The sequence below is a fragment of the Papaver somniferum genome, chromosome 3 (genome assembly GCF_003573695.1).
Source record: "Papaver somniferum cultivar HN1 chromosome 3, ASM357369v1, whole genome shotgun sequence".
Taxonomy (NCBI): domain Eukaryota; kingdom Viridiplantae; phylum Streptophyta; class Magnoliopsida; order Ranunculales; family Papaveraceae; genus Papaver; species Papaver somniferum.
In genome coordinates this window covers 158,619,850-158,638,354 of record NC_039360.1, presented here as the reverse complement: position 1 = coordinate 158,638,354, position 18,505 = coordinate 158,619,850, and the positions used below count along the sequence as shown (strand labels likewise).

The following is an 18,505-nucleotide window of genomic DNA, read 5'->3' as shown; positions in this document are numbered from 1 at the left end:
TTTGTTGATTGCAATTGAGAATATTTTCACTGTGCATTATGTTGTCCTGTGAATGTGAACTAGTTGGATATATCCACATTTAAATGTAGAATAGAATTCAATAGATTACAGACAAATCTATGGGAATCATACTTTCTTGTTTAAATGCTTGTTTTCTGTGTACACATATATCTCACTATCAGACACGTGTATATAAAAAGATACGTGGAAAGCATGCAGGCCAAAACATCAAAACATGATGCGTCACGAAACACCAAATAAACCCCGAGGAATTACTTTATCTCATCCCCAAAAGAGAAGCTAAGATCAACAGTGGAGAGAAAGTTCGCTGACACGGACTGACAGGGGCAGAAGACACTTGTCTGACACGAGCAGACCCCTCAACTACCCGCATTAAACACTCTGAGTAGTGTATGTGTCGACCAACCTGTGGAACGAGCGAGGATGCTTCTGCGGGATCAAGGGGCAAACGCAGACCTCCGCGTGATGGACGCAAGGACACAAGAAGATAAGGTTCCAACGGTCTTCAGAGATGGGTCCCACGTTCTAACCTTATAAATACCCAATCTCCACCAAGAGGAAAGGGGATCGGAAAAATCAGGGAGAGAAGGAGAGAGAGAGAGAGAGAGAGAGAGAGAGATTGCAAGGGTAAGTTAATCACTAAGAAGAGAGAAACATGTAAACCCAAAAGTCATTCGACTATTCATGTAACCGTGAAGAACATAGTAAAACAACAAACCCCGTGGATGTAGGCCTTAGTGCTGAACCACGTAAACCTGGGTCTTATTTATATTTCAGCACTTTACATTTATTTAGCTCCATGGATGTTTACTTATATGTTTTGTTTTCCTTAATACTTATATCCCATGCGCAAACGCCTCGCATGGAGTTGTTAGATGAGGCCATGATAAACCCGAAGGTTTTGAGCCAACGAATCAACACCAGGATATCATCATCACAATCTCTTTAGATGATAATGATTGATTGTGAGCGTTCGGACCCTCACGCAGGTTTTTGTGCTCACAATTTGGCGCTAGAAACAGGGACTTCGTCCCGGTAAAAGATTTATCTTGTCCTGTGATTTCATTTTAAATTGGCATATGATTGCTCTGATTTATCAGCTCGGACCGTATAGATCATTCGTTAACTGTATTGTGTTCAAAAACCCACCTTTTATCTTCGATAAGAGTTATTGTTCTAATCCGTCGGATTTACAATTTTCGTAGTTTTTATACTAAGGATCTCCTTTAATAAAACTTTAACCCGTATATTATAACTTGCGTGTATTAATTCTCTCTTGGAAGATTGTATTTCGCCAACTAACCCGCTTCACGCGGATATTCCCGTTTTTGTTGTTTGAAATAACTTATGCAGAAAGAACGTGTTGTGAGTAAAGAAGGCAAGTTTCGGCGAGATTTCATTATCAACAAAAGGGCACGTGATGGAAAAGACGCAGGAAGCAGGAAAATCCAAAGCTTTGTCAAAAGAAACACCCAGGACAACCCCGGTCATCACCCGAAGCAAGCAGAGAGGAGATAAAGCTAAAATGACCAATCGAAGGCAAGATACTGCGGAAATCACTTCACCCATGAACGCTAATTCAGTTGCAGCGGCGGCTCTCATAGCAACAACGATAAAGTACGGGGAGGCTGCGGTAGTCCCGAAGGTTGCGGAGGCTAGCAATACCTTCACCATGAGTCAACTTAATCAACCAAAAGAAAGGGTGGATGAATCCAGAACATTCCAACCCGCGCACCTTCTAATTTTTGGAATGCCACTAACAAATGATCAGAATCAAACCATACCGGCGGCTCTAGCACCGCAGAGGGGCGCTCACCCAATTTGGAAATACCAGCAACCGAAGCTGAACCCCTGCCACCTTTAGTACAGACCATGGAGGAGGGCGCGCACCATGGCTGTAGCAGCACGCGCTGGGACTCCCAATCAGGGGTCCAACCAATCACACCGACTAATGGCTGAGCTTGAGGAACTGAGGAAGAGCCAGCAGGTTTACGCAGAAGCTGTAGCTCTGTTGGCCAGAGAAAATCAAGATTTAAAGGAGCGGATTGCTCTAAGCACGAAGACCAGCCAACAACTTGATGAAGCAAGCTCCAAAGCACCAGAGCCAAACCGAGACTGTAGAGTCGTCATAGCGGCTAATGAAGACGCGACAAGGAGACGTAGCGTATCCGACCCGGATTATGACGATGGAGAGTCAGACGGTAATGAGCCGAAGAATTTAGAGCACCAACGCGCAATGGAGGAACTACGAGATGAGATGATGGCCGAGATCAGGCAATTAAAAAATAAACAAGGGGGGGAAGGTTAGAAGAGGTCATGAGAGAAGCTAACTCCACGCCCTTAACTCATCGCTTGGCCAACACCCCTATTCCACTGAAATGCCCTGTCCCAACGTTCGAATGCTATGATGGATCCAGCGACCCTGCTGCACATTCGGTACTACAACCGTGTCTTAGCTAGATGGGGTCAGAACGACGCCGTACTCTGCAGATACTTCCCGTCAAGCCTGAAGGGATCGGCGTTATCATGGTTTGATAATCTGCCACCAAACTCCATCCACTCATACGACCAACTCGCAGAGAAATTCTTAAGAACATACATGTACAACAAGACTGTAAACACCGGGATGGATAAGCTCTTTTCACTAGCAATTGGCTACAAGGAAACCACGAGGGAGTACACTAACAGATGGCACAAGATCTGCCAAGCCATAGGGAGCGTGGACCCAGTGGTAAGCATCAACTGCTACAAATGGGGCTTAGACCGAATGAGTCCCCTATTTGTTGAAATTCATGGGAGCGTGCCCAAGACAGAGGAGATCTTCGAATAATTATCGAAAAGCACGCTCGACTTGAAGAAATTCAACGGGAAAACCCGAGGGCATATCCGCAGAGGTCTCACCGCACCAATTCAGCGGAACAAACCAATGGGGCCAAAAGGAGTTGCTCAGAGAGACCTCACGAAGATAGGAAGGAACGGAGGGATGAACGAAGAACAGGCGACCGAAAATTCGAAGATCAAGTTTACACGAAACTCAACGCTAGCTATGCTCGTATCCTACGAGAGATCAAAGGGAGGGAAAACTTAGAGTGGCCATGGTCTAAGGGAAAGCAGCCCCCGAGATCCGAGAAGTCTAAAGATTACTGTGAATATCACTGTTTCAACGGACACCAGACCGAAAAGTGCAAGAACCTTAAAATAATGATCCAAAAATTAATTGATGCGGGAGAGCTCAAACATTACATACGAAAGGATGTTACCGAGGACAGATCCAAACGAACCAAACCAGTCCAACTTCCGGAAGGAAACCGAACAATCAACACCATCTCGTGTTCCGAAGCCACAGGACCCTCACTCACAGCGCAGATTGGAAAAAGGTTACGGAAGCAATTCGAAGACCGCTGCGAGTATAAGGTCGATGGGATAGCGGTGGACGAACACGAAGAATGGATGGAATCTCCTATCATCTTCGATGCCGAGGATATCGAAGAAGATATGGAAGACCATAACGATCCCTTGGTCCTAACATTACCAGTAGCTGGATGTAACCTCAAAAAGATCCTCATAGACGGGGGAAGCTCTGTAACGTCCTATTCTATGATGCATTCAAACGGATGAAGCTCCATGATGAACAGTTAATGACCTCTTATCACACCATCTACGGATTCAATGGAGCAGCCACGAAGCCCTTGGGAGACATCGTGTTACAGGTTAACGCAGGGCCCATGAAACTGGAACCCGATTCAGTGTGGTGGACACCCCTTCCCCCTACAACGCTATTATTGGACGAAAATGGGTACATAAGCTCAAAGGAGTTGCGGCAACATACCACCAATATCTCAGATTTCCAACACCTGAGGGAATAATGGAGATCAAGGGAGATCGGATCACTACGCGAGAGTGTCAGGCCACTCAGGATCATATCAACAATGAGCAAGAAGAGCAGCGAAAAATCCGAAGAGTAAAAAATCAAGAAACCGCGAAAGAGAAGGCCGTAGACCTGTTCCTTAAGGAAACTACAGGAAAGGGCTTGACGAAAGATGGTAATTTCCAAAGCACGGAAACAAGTACCTCAACAACCATCGAAGAAAAGAAACACGCTAAATAGCAATTAAAGAGCGTTCCAGTCCTCGGAAACCCAAAGCCTGTGTTCACACCAGTAGAACCCGTAAAGGAAATTAACATAGGAACGGAAGAAGACCCGAAGATGATCGAAATCGGGACCATCATGGACGAAGAAAGAGAACATTCCTTAACCAAATTACTTAAAAAATATGCGGATGTGTTCGCCTGGAAGTTAGGAGATATGCCGGGGATTGACCCAAAAGTAATCCAACATGAACTACGCATCAAACCGGGCACGCCCCCGTTCAGGCAGAAAATACGAAAAGTGGCTCCAGAGTATCATGAGGCAGTAGAAACAGAACTTCGGAAGCTACTAGACGCAGGATTTATAAAGGAAGTCAAGTACCCTACCTGGATCTCCAACATGGTCATTGTTCCTAAGAAAAATGGAGGGGTTAGAATATGCATCGACTTTACTAATCTCAACAAGGCATGTCCAAAGGACAGCTATCCCCTACCGAGCATAGACCAGCTAGTAGAAGCAGTAGAAGGATACGAAGAACTATCATTCATGGATGGACATTCTGGCTACAACCAAGTAGCCCTGGCAGAAGAAGATCAGCCACACACAGCGTTCTATACCCCACATGGCCTTTATTGCTATACCAGAAATATTAATAATGGGTGCGAGAGGTAACCAAGACACTAGATTCCACTATTAGGCAAAATTGATTGATAAATATTTCAAATCTCTATTTAATTCTTAAGTCCTCTTTTATCTTTAATTCACTATCAATCATACAAATTCTCAAACATTATTTGTAAACCTTAAGCATAGATTATCAAGAGATTAAACCAAGCATAACCTATCAAACTGAATAACAAATAATTAAGACAATCATTCAAACAATTTAAAACTCCGCAAAAGCAGCGATTAGGTGAATTATATAATTAAATGAAATAGTTACCCATTTATGTTGCGTGAATAGCTTCCTCCATTGCCTTGGTTACGAGGGAATTAGCTCATCATAGTATAAATGCTCTCAAAATAATTTATTATGGCTCAAAAATGATTTACAAATGATGAGAAGAAAAGAAAATGGTGTAAACTGTAATCTGCGACGCACAAAAAGCGTCTCAGAATGAACGATAAATGACAAGTGCTGCTACTGTTTAGACTGTGCTGCGACCCAAGCTTGCGAGTCGTTTCACTGTTGATAAACAACTGCTTCTGCTAGTCCGTTCTTCATGTTCTTCCTCTTCATCAATGGCAGCAGCAGCAACAGAGAAAAATGGTGATTCTCCCTCTGCAGCCTTCTCTCCTCTCCTCCCAACTCTCGACATCCTTCTACTCTACCCTAGAAGTCTTTTTATACTCAACAGGTAGACGAAATCCTTTGCAATAACTCCCAAAAATCTTCCATTACTCGGACAGTTCATAATATATTTTTTTTCCTTTTTTATTTCGATTACGTATCTGCAGCTGTTAATTTCATGGAAACTCACCTTAATTGTCTTCTACACGGTCCAAAAGTGTGTTAGAGTCCTCCATGCATCATCATAACACGTTCGAATTCCTCCAAAAATTCTCTCAAACCCGTGACAGACATGAACTGCCCTGTTCCCAACTCGTGAATTTCCTAGACGATTTTAGCCAAATTCGATCGGACCCGACACCCAAAATATCTTCCTTAGGCTTAATCACATCTTCCTGCCAAGTCTCAGCCATTTAATCTCCCTATAACACGTTAAAAAATTCGATCAAACTTCTGCCAGTTCTCATGCACGTTTTCCCGCCAAAATTCAGTTTTTGAAATGAAGAAGATGGTGTCCCCCTATCCAAACTGGGGGTGCGAATAGCAATTGGGGTGGAAAGAGTAATTTTTCTGGATTCCTCCGGCACATTTCTGGGACGCTTCCGGTGCATTTCGAGGATGCCTTTAGTACTCTATCCTCGGGTGTAAAACACCACTTTTTGAGCCAATATCGTCGCAAGAGCTTATTTCTCTAAGAATTCCTACAAAGACATAAAATAACACAATAAATACAAAATTGAGCACTAACAATACATACAATAGAGACATATTAGGCACATAAATGCGTCTATCAACACCCCCAAACTTATTATTTGCTAGTCCTCGAGCAAAATTTATTCTTGAAAAATGACCGAGTTAATCTCGGGTGGGTTTATCAGAGGTGTACCCACAAAAACCAATACTCCAGACCCTAGCTATCTACGCAGAACCTTGGAAAGCACTAAAGAACCTCCTTGGTTGGCATACTTATTAATTACAGGAGGAAGTACCCTGATGCGAAATTCCAATTGCTGTATACGAGTTTGCACTCAAGCATACTAAAATTCATATAAGTGACAGAGCTCTACTAAGATAGTTTCACGATGGACATCATACTCGGAGTCAGACTAATCACATGAAAAGATTAAGAAGATGGAAAAAGAAAAATGTAGATGGTTGAAAAGTGAACGGTGTTTCCCATATCTGTCTGAAGGCCTCTGCCAAGGTGAACCTAACCTAAATGACTGAGATACCGGTCTGACTAATATTAACACACTGGCATATACAAGGGAACCAGTGGTCAATAACTTAAATCTAGATCAACAAACTGGCAAATACAAGGGAACCAGCAGTTGACTACACAATCATTTTTTTTTTTTTTAAACTTAACGACATGAATAGATCTTTTGGATCCAAGCGCATGCTTCTTGTCAGCAGATTACACGATAGTTCCCACGGGTCCTGCATTCCACGCTTGCTTAGGCGACGGAAACAGGGAGAACACACGCATATTGCTATCCAAGTGTTAATACTTATTCTGATTGGTCTAACTGGTCCGGTCTAATTTTTTTTATTTTTTTATTTTTTTTTTGAAAAGGTAACTCAGTCAATCTATTTCACCCTAGCAAAGGTAACAACTTGAATCGTGTGCCCCACCAAATCACTTGAAATAAAAGAAAACTAAAAATAGAAAGTGAAAAGGACTCGACGAGATATGGCGAAACTATCATGTTAATTCTAACACCTGAGCTCTGTGCTTTTATGAATAGACTCTATAGATGTTTCCATCTAGTCAGATTGGTTCCTCAGCTCCTAAAACAAACATGTTTCCATCCACTTAGATTGGTTAGTGCTATCCTTAATAGGCGTAAATTTCTAGGCTCTGGAGTTTATTTATTGCAACTAAAAAGTTTCTCCCATACCCCCAAACTTAAATCTAACATTGTCCTCAATGTTCTAAAGATGAAACTAAAAGCATGAACAAGGAGAAACTGTTACCACTTGAAGCAAAAGAGATAAGGAAGGATATTACCGTGTCGCAAGAATATTGGGTTACCACCCAAGAAGTGCTAAGTTTAAAGTCTTCATCCAGACGTAGGAAAGGGTTAGTCAACTCGAACCATATAACAGTAGCCGGAATAACTGTGGGTCTTTAAAACCCAAAAGAGCTGACAAAAGGAAACTGCATTGAACCAACGAAATGAACAAGACTAGCATGCCCTTACTTAGTTTCCTGATTAAGATATTTATATCTAATTGTGGTTCAGGTTCTATGAAAGGGTCTAAATAAAATATTTTTCTTGGATGCATTTCTTCATAGGTTGGATTCAAATTAATAGGTCCTAGAGTCTGGAAAAACTCAAATAAGAACTTGGAATCACAAAGTAATAACCTAAATAATTGCGGATCCTATAAGTCAATCATATATGACTTACAAAATTGACCACAATGAGAATAGTGGTCATTCTTAAGCAAATGTGTCGATTCTAATTTCCTAAGGCATTTAGGTTTAGTCTCACAACTTAATATTCGACACATTTGGAATATAAACGTTCCCACAGTTGGAAGAAAACTATTTGGTGGGAAAACAAAGTCAATCTGGGGATCATAGCCTGGGCAAACCACATCAACCAGAGGATGGGTTTCTAATGACTGAACTTCTTCTTGGACATCATTAGGTTCGGGAAAACGAGTATGAAGGTAATCTTGTAAAATGGTTGAGGCACATATGTCAAGTCCCAAGTGAGGGACCTTTCTAAGAGTTAAAGGTAAGGCACTAGGAAGGTGATAATCACCCCCAAACTTAGAGTTTTCAGTGTCTCTAGCTAGACTAGTCATAATCTCCCTAATTTCTGGATCATTAGATTCTTGAAAATGGTCAATTGATTCTCCTAAGTTATTATCAGGTGGTGCATCTTTACTCATATTTAAAATCTCTACGAGTTCATGTTCTTCGTCTAAGACTAATGTTTCTAAATCGCTAGACTCTAAAACAATATTCTCAGAATAAACTCGTTCCTCTAGACCATTATCGGCTTCGTAATCATCGTCTAAAACTGTGGTATCTCTAGTCAAATCCTCGTCCTTTTGAATAGGTGAATAATTATTAAAATTATTTGGATTTGAACTAGAAATAACATTATATTATAAGGCTCAATTGGAGAAACAAATTCCTGACTACTCTGCCTACATATTTCAGATTCTTCATCATCACTATCCTCATCATCATGATACAATTTTTGAAATTCAAGAATTCTCAATCTTTGTTCCAAACTAGGCGGTCTGTTTTTATAATACTTCTCGTAGATCATTAGAGGTGATTCCTCGCTTACCGTTGGAACATCCCAATGTCGTTTCCCATCCATATATTCACGAAGAGTTATTTTAGATGACGTCTCCTGATAATGAGAATTTCTAAGCTTATATTCTCGTAACGTCATCTCAGGTGGCGTCTCCTGAAAAGGATTCATCACCCTAAAGATACAAACTACAGAGGAATTCTACACAATCACAAACAAGGCTGACTCGACCAAATCAAACCTACAAAATCTAGCAAACAAAAAGCATGATGGCTCCACTTAGATTGTTTCTAGACCAGCTTCTAATCCTTCGAAGGGGAATTCGTTACAATTTAAGCAAACCCATCTGGAATCAATCCGAGTCAAAGCAAGTTGAATCGAGGCGAGGGAAGCTTAGTGGAGCTTTGATACCCAAGGCCTCACCGCAGTACAAGGCGGCGCAGTCACGCATTCAACTCACAGAAACCGTCATGAACTTCGAAGTATGCTAAAAGAATAATCAATATCCTTCGAAAAATTTTCCTAACAAGCTCGATACCCTATAGGTCTCTTTCTAATCAAATTTTAAAGCTTGGGTTCGCGTTAGGTTTTGTTCTCCTAAAGCGCGCAAGAAGGGAACGATGATGAAATCCGAACCCTTATCTTGTATTGGCCAGGCCTTGCCCTTTACTAGGAATTTAAAAACAGTCCAAATTCGTCCTCAATCAATGATCACCTTAAGGCAGACAGTAACCCGCTTGCAGGAGATTCGCGGGTGTTTCCATTGGACTTACCTCCCGTACCAGACGGGCGATGAACCGTTGTCGTCGACTCGGGCCACGACTCCTATGCCGTGTGCGAACCCGAGGGGCCGAGACGATATAGTAATCGTCGTCCTTCCCTGCACACAGTTTGTATTTAATTTTTTTTTTTTAATTGTATAACCCTTCCGTAGGGTTTTAAAAAAAAAAGTCCAATTGTTTAAAGTCCAATGTCCAAAAAAAATAAAAAAAAAATTACAGTTTTCCTCACACACTCTAAAAAAATTAAAAATTAAAAATTAAATCCTAAAATTGTCCTTTTTTTTCTTCTCTTTTCGCTTTTCGCTTTAAGCTTTTTCCTCTCCAAGTCCTTAGTTTTCACTTTGAACCTGCAAAATAAAGACAAAAAGAAACATAAAAAGGAACAAACAGTTCTAAAAAAAATAATAAACCTAAAAAAAAAAATCAATCTATATACAAGTCCGCATCTGCGGCGCCATTTTGTTATAGTTTTGAAAGTGGTAGTAAAAGTTCGTTGCTCGGACTTGTAAAGATAATGGATTTTTAGATTTAAAAATATATATACAAAAATATTAACAATGGGTGCGAGAGGTAACCAAGACACTAGATTCCACTATTAGGCAAAATTGATTGATAATAATTTCAAATCTCTATTTAATTCTTAAGTCCTCTTTTATCTTTAATTCACTATCAATCATACAAATTCTCAAACATTATTTGTAAACCTTAAGCATAGATTATCAAGAGATTAAACCAAGCATAACCTATCAAACTGAATAACAAATAATTAAGACAATCATTCAAACAATTTAAAACTCCGCAAAAGCAGCGATTAGGTGAATTATATAATTAAATGAAATAGTTACCCATTTATGTTGCGTGAATAGCTTCCTCCATTGCCTTGGTTACGAGGGAATTAGCTCATCATAGTATAAATGCTCTCAAAATAATTTATTATGGCTCAAAAATGATTTACAAATGATGAGAAGAAAAGAAAATGGTGTAAATTGTAATCTGCGATGCACAAAAAGCGTCTCAGAATGAACGATAAATGACAAGTGCTGCTACTGTTTAGACTGTGCTGCGACCCACGCATGCGAGTCGTTTCACTGTTGATAAACGACTGCTTCTTCTAGTCCGTTCTTCATGTTCTTCCTCTTCATCAATGGCAGCAGCAGCAACAGAGAAAAATGGTGATTCTCCCTCTGCAGCCTTCTTTCCTCTCCTCCCAACTCTCGACAGCCTTCTACTCTACCCTAGAAGTCTTTTTATACTCAACAGGTAGACGAAATCCTTTGCAATAACTCCCAAAAATCTTCCATTACTCGGACAGTTCATAATATATTTTTTTTTCCTTTTTTATTTCGATTACGTATCTGCAGCTGTTAATTTCATGGAAACTCACCTTAATTGTCTTCTACACGGTCCAAAAGTGTGTTAGAGTCCTCCATGCATCATCATAACACGTTCGAATTCCTCCAAAAATTCTCTCAAACCCGTGACAGACATGAACTGCCCTGTTCCCAACTCGTGAATTTCCTAGACGATTCTAGCCAAATTCGATCGGACCCGACACCCAAAATATCTTTCTTAGGCTTAATCACATCTTCCTGCCAAGTCTCAGCCATTTAATCTCCCTATAACACGTTAAAAAATTCGATCAAACTTCTGCCTGTTCTCATGCACGTTTTCCCGCAAAAATTCAGTTTTTGAAATGAAGAAGATGGTGTCCCCCTATCCAAACTGGGGGTGCGAATATCAATTGGGGTGGAAATAGTAACTTTTCTGGATTCCTCCGGCACATTTCTGGGACGCTTCCGGTGCATTTCGAGGGTGTCTTTAGTACTCTATCCTCGGGTGTAAAACACCACTTTTTGAGCCAATATCGCCGCAAGAGCTTATTTCTCTAAGAATTCCTACAAAGACATAAAAGAACACAATAAATACAAAATTGAGCACTAACAATACATACAATAGAGACATATTAGACACATAAATGCGTCTATCAGGGGGTTCCTTTAGTGAGTGTTAGATAAGAAATAAGGAGAGAGAAAGTAAATCTAGGAGCAAGTAAGATTGTTGTAATACTTGTATTTATCTTGTAAACCGACTTAAGTCTTGATAAATCAATGGAGAGTTTAATGATGATTACCTAATATTGATTATAGTTATAGTGGAGTGTGGTTGTGAGGAAACTTGCAACTACATTTTTGGCGCTAGAAACGGTTTTGAGTGATAAACCATGTTAGTAAATCCATTGATTGAATCTTGGAAAAAGTAAGATCTGAAAATTGTGGAGAAAACTTTTAATTCTTTGAAATTAAAGATGGTGAGAATCGGATCTACTATTGAGCAAGGAACAACGGCTAGAAGGAGCAATAGAATCGCAGAAATAAGAAGAATTATAAATCTTGATCACCAAGAGGAAAGAATAGAAGAAACTCAAGAAAATGAACTCCAACATGAACCTCAGTCCGAACAAGAGCGGAACAATGATATTAATTATGATAGAGTGAGTGTTCATACTTCGCAAACAAGTTCTACTGGTGAAGAAACACAAAGGACTGGAATACCAGGACGGATTGATGGAAATGAAGAAGATATGACAATTGTAGAACTTAGACAAAGATTGATTGCAGAACGGAGAAGAGATGATGAAGAGCGTGCGAATTTGATTCGTCAAAATGATGACCTGAGAGAAGAAAATCTTAGGTTACATGAACAGAGATCAAGAAGTGCTACAAGGTCAAGATCAAGGTCAAGCAGAAGTCCATCAAAACAAAGTCAATCTAATTTGGCGACATTTATTTCTGTGTAACATTTGTGTGATCCATCAGTTTTTTTGATTTTTTGAATATTGTCAAATTTAGCGGACGTTGGAGATGACTGGGAAGCAGGGTTGTCATTGCAGGGAATATTGTCTCACTTCGAGTATATTCATATTGAAGAAATGGAAGGCTGTGATGATGAACTCAGACTTCTAGGATTTTTGTTGAAAAATGCAAAGGTTTTGAAGGAAGTTGCTCTATACTTTTGTTCTAGTGTTGGCTCGCCCAAAAGAGTCAACTTCCAACAGCCTCTTCAAATATCAAAATGTTGGTTTATCAAAACTAGAACTAGGTTAGTCAAAATAGGGTGAACTAGTTTACTAGTCAGAGAGAAAAGTCTAGAGAGAACTAAAGTGTGAACCAGGTAGTTTAGTCTACCAAGTAATACTGTAGATTACTTGGAGTGCAAACAGATGTATACTTGGAGTCCAAGGGAAGTATACTTAGAAGCCAAGGGTCTGTAGCCTATAAAAAAGGCAATCCAATATCATTTGTACGTGTGAGCAAGAAATACTAACAACTAGTTTACAGAGAAGTAAGTCTTTCTCCACCACTATCTCTATCTCTATCTCTATCTCTATCTATCTAGGAGCTCTGTATGAGCAACTCTATCACTAGCTCATACATCTCCACACACTACCTTCTATCAATATTATATCAAGAATCAAATAGATATAAAATTCAACACAAAATGATGTTGTTCTAACCTTCACAGATAACAACATAATGATACTAATGTCTAGTAGTTTGGGGTTTTTCCCTTTTGTTTTTGGTGATATATCTTTTTCTGTGAAAAACAGTGATTGAAAGTCTATTAGGGACTTCGTTGATGCCAGTTAAGAATTTCATCAATATCACAATCTACATTAATTGAGATACTTTTCGCAGTGCAGCTGTCACATTGTACTTTCCTGTAACCAAAATTAGTCGGATAATCAGATTTAGTAATCTAACAACAGATACTCGTACACTCGGGCAAGAAGCAAGAAAATGGTATGGAATCCTAAACGTTGAGTTTGTTCTTTCTGTTTTGCTTTTGCTTCTGGCAATATGTCTTATTGATTATGTCTATCAGGGACTCCGTTAAATTGCTTATTCAGACTGTTCTTCAGCGCTACTTAACTGAAATTTTGTCTACAATAGTACTTGTGTTTCTGCTTCCATAACTGAACTATGGGAGGCGAGATTGTTTATATTTGCCGCTTTGATGTGCCTGCATAATATGGAGTTCTGATGTTTTTGTATGTGATGGACTAATTTGCTGTTTTGATCTGGGATCTTCTCTGCTATGAAAAGTTTTTGCTTTCTTTTACATTCTTCAAAAGATTTACTTGTACACGGCTTAGCTCTGAAATTAATATGGTGAGCTGTTCAGCTGATTTTGATGTGAGGTTTTCAGACCAAATAAATGTAAAGGTGATGCACAGTAGCTTGAATTTACCTCATATGTAACTGGGCATAATTCTATTTGTAACTAAAAGAGAAACAGAAAACAATGCAAAAGATTTTAACTCGAATTTCTTGATTGCAATTGAGAATATTTTCACTGTGCATTATGTTGTCCTGTGAATGTGAACTAGTTGGATATATCCACATTTAAATGTAGAATAGAGTTCAATAGATTACAGACAAATCTATGGGAATCATACTTTCTTGTTTAAATACTTGTTTTCCTTTAAGTTTGTATCTAGCAAATGACAATTGTTGACTAGATGATTTTCAATTTGTATTGATTGTTTGAGCTTCCAATTTGCAAAAATGCATTTGGTAGTTGGTATTAGGGTTAGCACTTCCACTATTTCATCGTGGGCCTGATCAGGTTAGGCCTTTACGGTATAGACAGATGCATGACCCACTCACTATATAAATTGTCACATGCCCATTTAATCACCTAAAATTTTCATGGGACATGATCGATAGTAATTGTGGTTCATTGAATCAACTTCACCCACAATTATTCAGTTTTGCGTACTTGCATCAAAGTACGCATATCCCATCACTCTAAAGGCTTTCCACAACGGAATTATTTTCTTCTTTCTCTTTAACTCTTCATGCCCCCATATGCATAAGAGATTTGCCATGTATCAAACCAATTGATCAATTCATACAAATCAGCAACATAAGAACACAAAGATATACTGCAACAAACATATTTTATTGCATTAAAAGAAGATTACAAAACTTGGCCATCACATGGACCAAAATAAGCCATTCACCCTCTTGGTGAATGCCTAACACTCTCTACAAATCGGTGGTTCTTCTCTCAATTGAACAACACCAACATTATTGACTCCTAAGCTATATATACATGCTAGAATCAGGCCAAAACTTCTGTGCAACCGCTTGCACAAGCCTTGAACAGCCAAGTGTCCAAGTAGTTTCCATAACTGCCAACTTCAATATCCACCTTTTGTGTTGTCACGCCAATAACCAACTCATAACCGTCACTTAAGTTGTATTGCACAACTTTAGTGCTTTACTGAGTTCTCTCTTGATCCAATGCTCAGCCATCTTGGGCATGCATACTTCTTACTCTTAGATAATGCACGGATAATCCTTGGGCTTCAATCATCAAGGCCAACTCCTTAATCTCATTCTGGTTGCTCATGCGTCATACGCTTCACTTAGCCAATTTGGTTGACAATAACAATGTCGCTCCTGCATTGTTAGCTTGTTTGCACTTCTCAAGCTTTTAATACTCGTGTTTCTGCTTCCATAATTGAATTATGGGAGGCGAGATCGTTTATATTTGCCACTTTGATGTGCCTGCATAATATGGAGTTCTGATGTTTTCGTATGTAATGGACTAATTTGCTTCTTTGATCTGGGATCTTCTCTGCTATGAAATTTTTTGTTTTCTTTTCCATTCTTCAAAAGTTTTACTTGTACACGGCTGAGCTCTGAAATTATTTTGGTGAGTTGTTCAGCTGATTTTGATGTGAGGTTTTCAGACCAAATAAATGGAAAGGTGATGCAAAGTAGCTTGAATTTACCTCATATGTAACTGGGCATAATTCTATTTGTAACTAAAAGAGAAACAGAAAACAATGCAAAAGATATTAACTCGAATTTGTTGATTGCAATTGATAATATTTTCGTTGTGCATTATGTTGTCCTGTGAATGTGAACTATTTGAATATATCCACATTTAAATGTAGAATAAAATCCAATAGATTACAGGAAAATCTATGGGAATCACACTTTCTTGTTTAAATGCTTGTTTTCCTTTAAGTTTGTATCTAGCTAATGACAATTGTTGACTAGATGATTTTCAATTGTATTGATTGTTTAAGCTTCCTATTTTCCAAAATGCACTTGGTAGTTGGTATTAGGTTTAGCACTTCCACTATTTCATCGTGGGCCTGATCAGGTTAGGCCTTTAGGATATAGACAGATGCATGACCCACTCACTATATAAACTGTCACATGCCCATTTAATCACCTAAAATTTTCATGGGACATGATCGACAATAATTGTGGTTCAGTGAATCAACTTTACCCAAAATTATTCAGCTTTGCATACTTGCATCAAAGTTCGTATCTGCCGTCACTCTAAAGGCTTTGCACAACAGAAGTCTTTTCTTCTTTCTCTCTAACTCTTCATTCCCCAAAAGCATAAGAGATTTGCCATGTATCAAACCAATTAATCAACTCATACAAATCAACAACATAAGAACACAAAGATATACTGCAACAAACCTATTTTATTGCATTAAAAGAAGATTACAAAACTTGGCTATCACATGGACCAAAACAGGCCATTCACCCTCTTGGTGAATGCCTAACACTCTACAAATCAGTGGTTCTTCTCTCAATTGAACAACATCAACATTATTGAATCCTAAGATATTTATACATGCTAGGATCATGCCAAAACTTCTGTGCAATCACTTGCACAAGCCTTGGACAGCCAAGTGTGATCTACTACTCTGTGATTGAAATTTTGCGTCTGCAAAATGATAATAGAGATTAGGGATGTGAATGAGATATTATTTTGGTTTATTATGAGATTACACAATTAAATCATCTGTCATAATGACTTCTCCTCTCATAAGCATTTCAATTGATTACACTGAAACCTAAAAATTCAGGTGGTCTTCATCTTCTCGGTATTGGTTTTGGGGATGAAATATCTTCTTGTAAGTTTTTCTTTTGGGTGAGATTCAAGGTTATGAACTTGATGTTCCAAGGTAGTTGGTAGGTATATGTCTTCTGTTGATTGTAGCTGAAGTAGTATTAGACTCTTGAAGTTTTTTAAGAGAAATTTGAAGAGCAACTTAGTTTGTGTGGTAAAACGGAATGGAACTATATTTCCATATGTTTCAGGAATCAATTAATAAATTTGAATGAATCATTGTCTTATCCTATGTATGTGTCATGCTCGGTAGAATTCTCAATACAATCTTAATGTAACTCCATCTGTATCCGGAATTTTGTTAGATGAAATTCATCATGGTGTCTTAGTGAGTAACAATGTGAGATTCAAGTAGAACTTGTATCAAAGGCTTCTCTTAAATATAACCCACGCATTTATTAACCATAGTCCAAAAATTTCAAATTAGAATGTAAAGCCAAATGTTAAACTGAAAAACCAAACAAATTTTAAATTGTTTTACTAATAATTGAACTTTAACTTCCTTTTTACTCAAACTCAAAATAAACCCTAATCATTTTTGTTAATCATACTTCAAATAATTATCATTGTTCTGTTAGTATTCTCACAAATTGAAAAATTATATATAAACCCTAATTCTTACTTTTTCACCAAAACAAAATAAATTTTTAATTTTAATTTTCTCTAAAATAATTTTTTCTTAATCATGATTATATTAAAATTGATGTATATTCTAATTGTTTACTTAGAAAAACTCCACAACAACATCAATCAAAATGGAATAAACTAAGATTTTGTTCTTTCCTATGGCCAATGTCCTATAACTTCATAAACATAATCCATAAAATAAAAAAAATCTCTAAGATGATGTTTTTTTTTCTTCTCAATCATGATTACATTAAGATTGATTGTGGGTATTGATTATTCTTCAAAAAGATTAATTATATCATATATCTTACATAAATGTAATTATATAATTAACTCTTTTTTTTATTGTTATAGATGTAGATGTAAAGATTTAATGAGTTTATTATTATTTTGGGCTATACATAATATAATTATATATAATTGTTTGGGCTATGTGGAATGATTATAAAGGTGTGTTTGGCTAGCTTAATCACTTATTTTAAATGGGTTATGGTTAATAAATGTGTGGGCTACATTTAAGAGAAGCTATAGCAAATAGTCATCAAATGAAAATTTACCAGATGTAGATAGTATACTCGATCCAAATGCAAGGAAATGCTGTGACAGATGATTTAATAGTGTATTCTCTTTCATTGTCATTCTTATCAAACAAAAACCCTAGCCGTCTCCTCCACTTTCCTCTCTTTGGGGATCTACTACTCCGTGATTGAAATTTTGCGTCTGCAATTCTGTGAATATGATTTCTTTCATTCTAAAGCTTCCATGCCAACAAAAGATAAATAAATAAATTCTTAAATGTATAGTAATGAAAAATAATGGGCCAAATGCCCCGAACTTCCTACCTGCCTACAAAAAAAGAAGAATCGGCTAAATTTGACAGAAATGGGTCATTATGATTTTCAACCAAATTGATCGATTTGTTGTGATTATGTTCATCAAGATTGTTGTCAGTACGTGTTTAAAGTTCAACTACGACAACTTTGAGATCTAAAGTCGTTTATAAACGGAAAATGGCCTGAATACATGAATGGAGGCAGCTTTGGTTTGGGGAAAGGCTACTTCGCCTCGACAAGCAATGTAGAAGTGCTTAACTTGAATTATATTATACAAATAATATATAATATAACTCCATTTGGTGTGTTCTTTATGTCAAAAGTTGGATAAATTCAGAATGGAATTCAATATGTTAAACACACATCTATTCATCAACTCGTCAAATATTACAGTTTACACTATTACCTGTTATCAGAGAAACTATGAGTCCCTTCTAACCACAATTTTGATGTTGGTGTAACTGGGAATAGAACTTGTTAAAACAACTATCCCGATCATTAGCGTTGCCAGTATCTTGTCTTGTTTACTCGCACATCTATGGGAATGGCGGATATTCATCAACCCAACATATATTCCAGTTGTACACTACTAATCAAAATGGTATCTTCTTTTTTTTTCTTCTTTTTTTTTGAATAAGATT

The 18,505-nt window shown here is 38.0% G+C and overlaps 1 long non-coding RNA gene across 1 annotated transcript; it reads left to right on the top strand.

Moving 5' to 3' along the window:
- The first annotated feature begins 12,778 nt into the window (after window positions 1-12,778).
- On the top strand, window positions 12,779-13,820 carry LOC113357770. Its single transcript, XR_003363913.1, has 2 exons — window positions 12,779-13,262; window positions 13,345-13,820. It is a non-coding gene; the product is annotated as an uncharacterized LOC113357770 (long non-coding RNA).
- The last annotated feature ends 4,685 nt before the right edge of the window (window positions 13,821-18,505 follow it).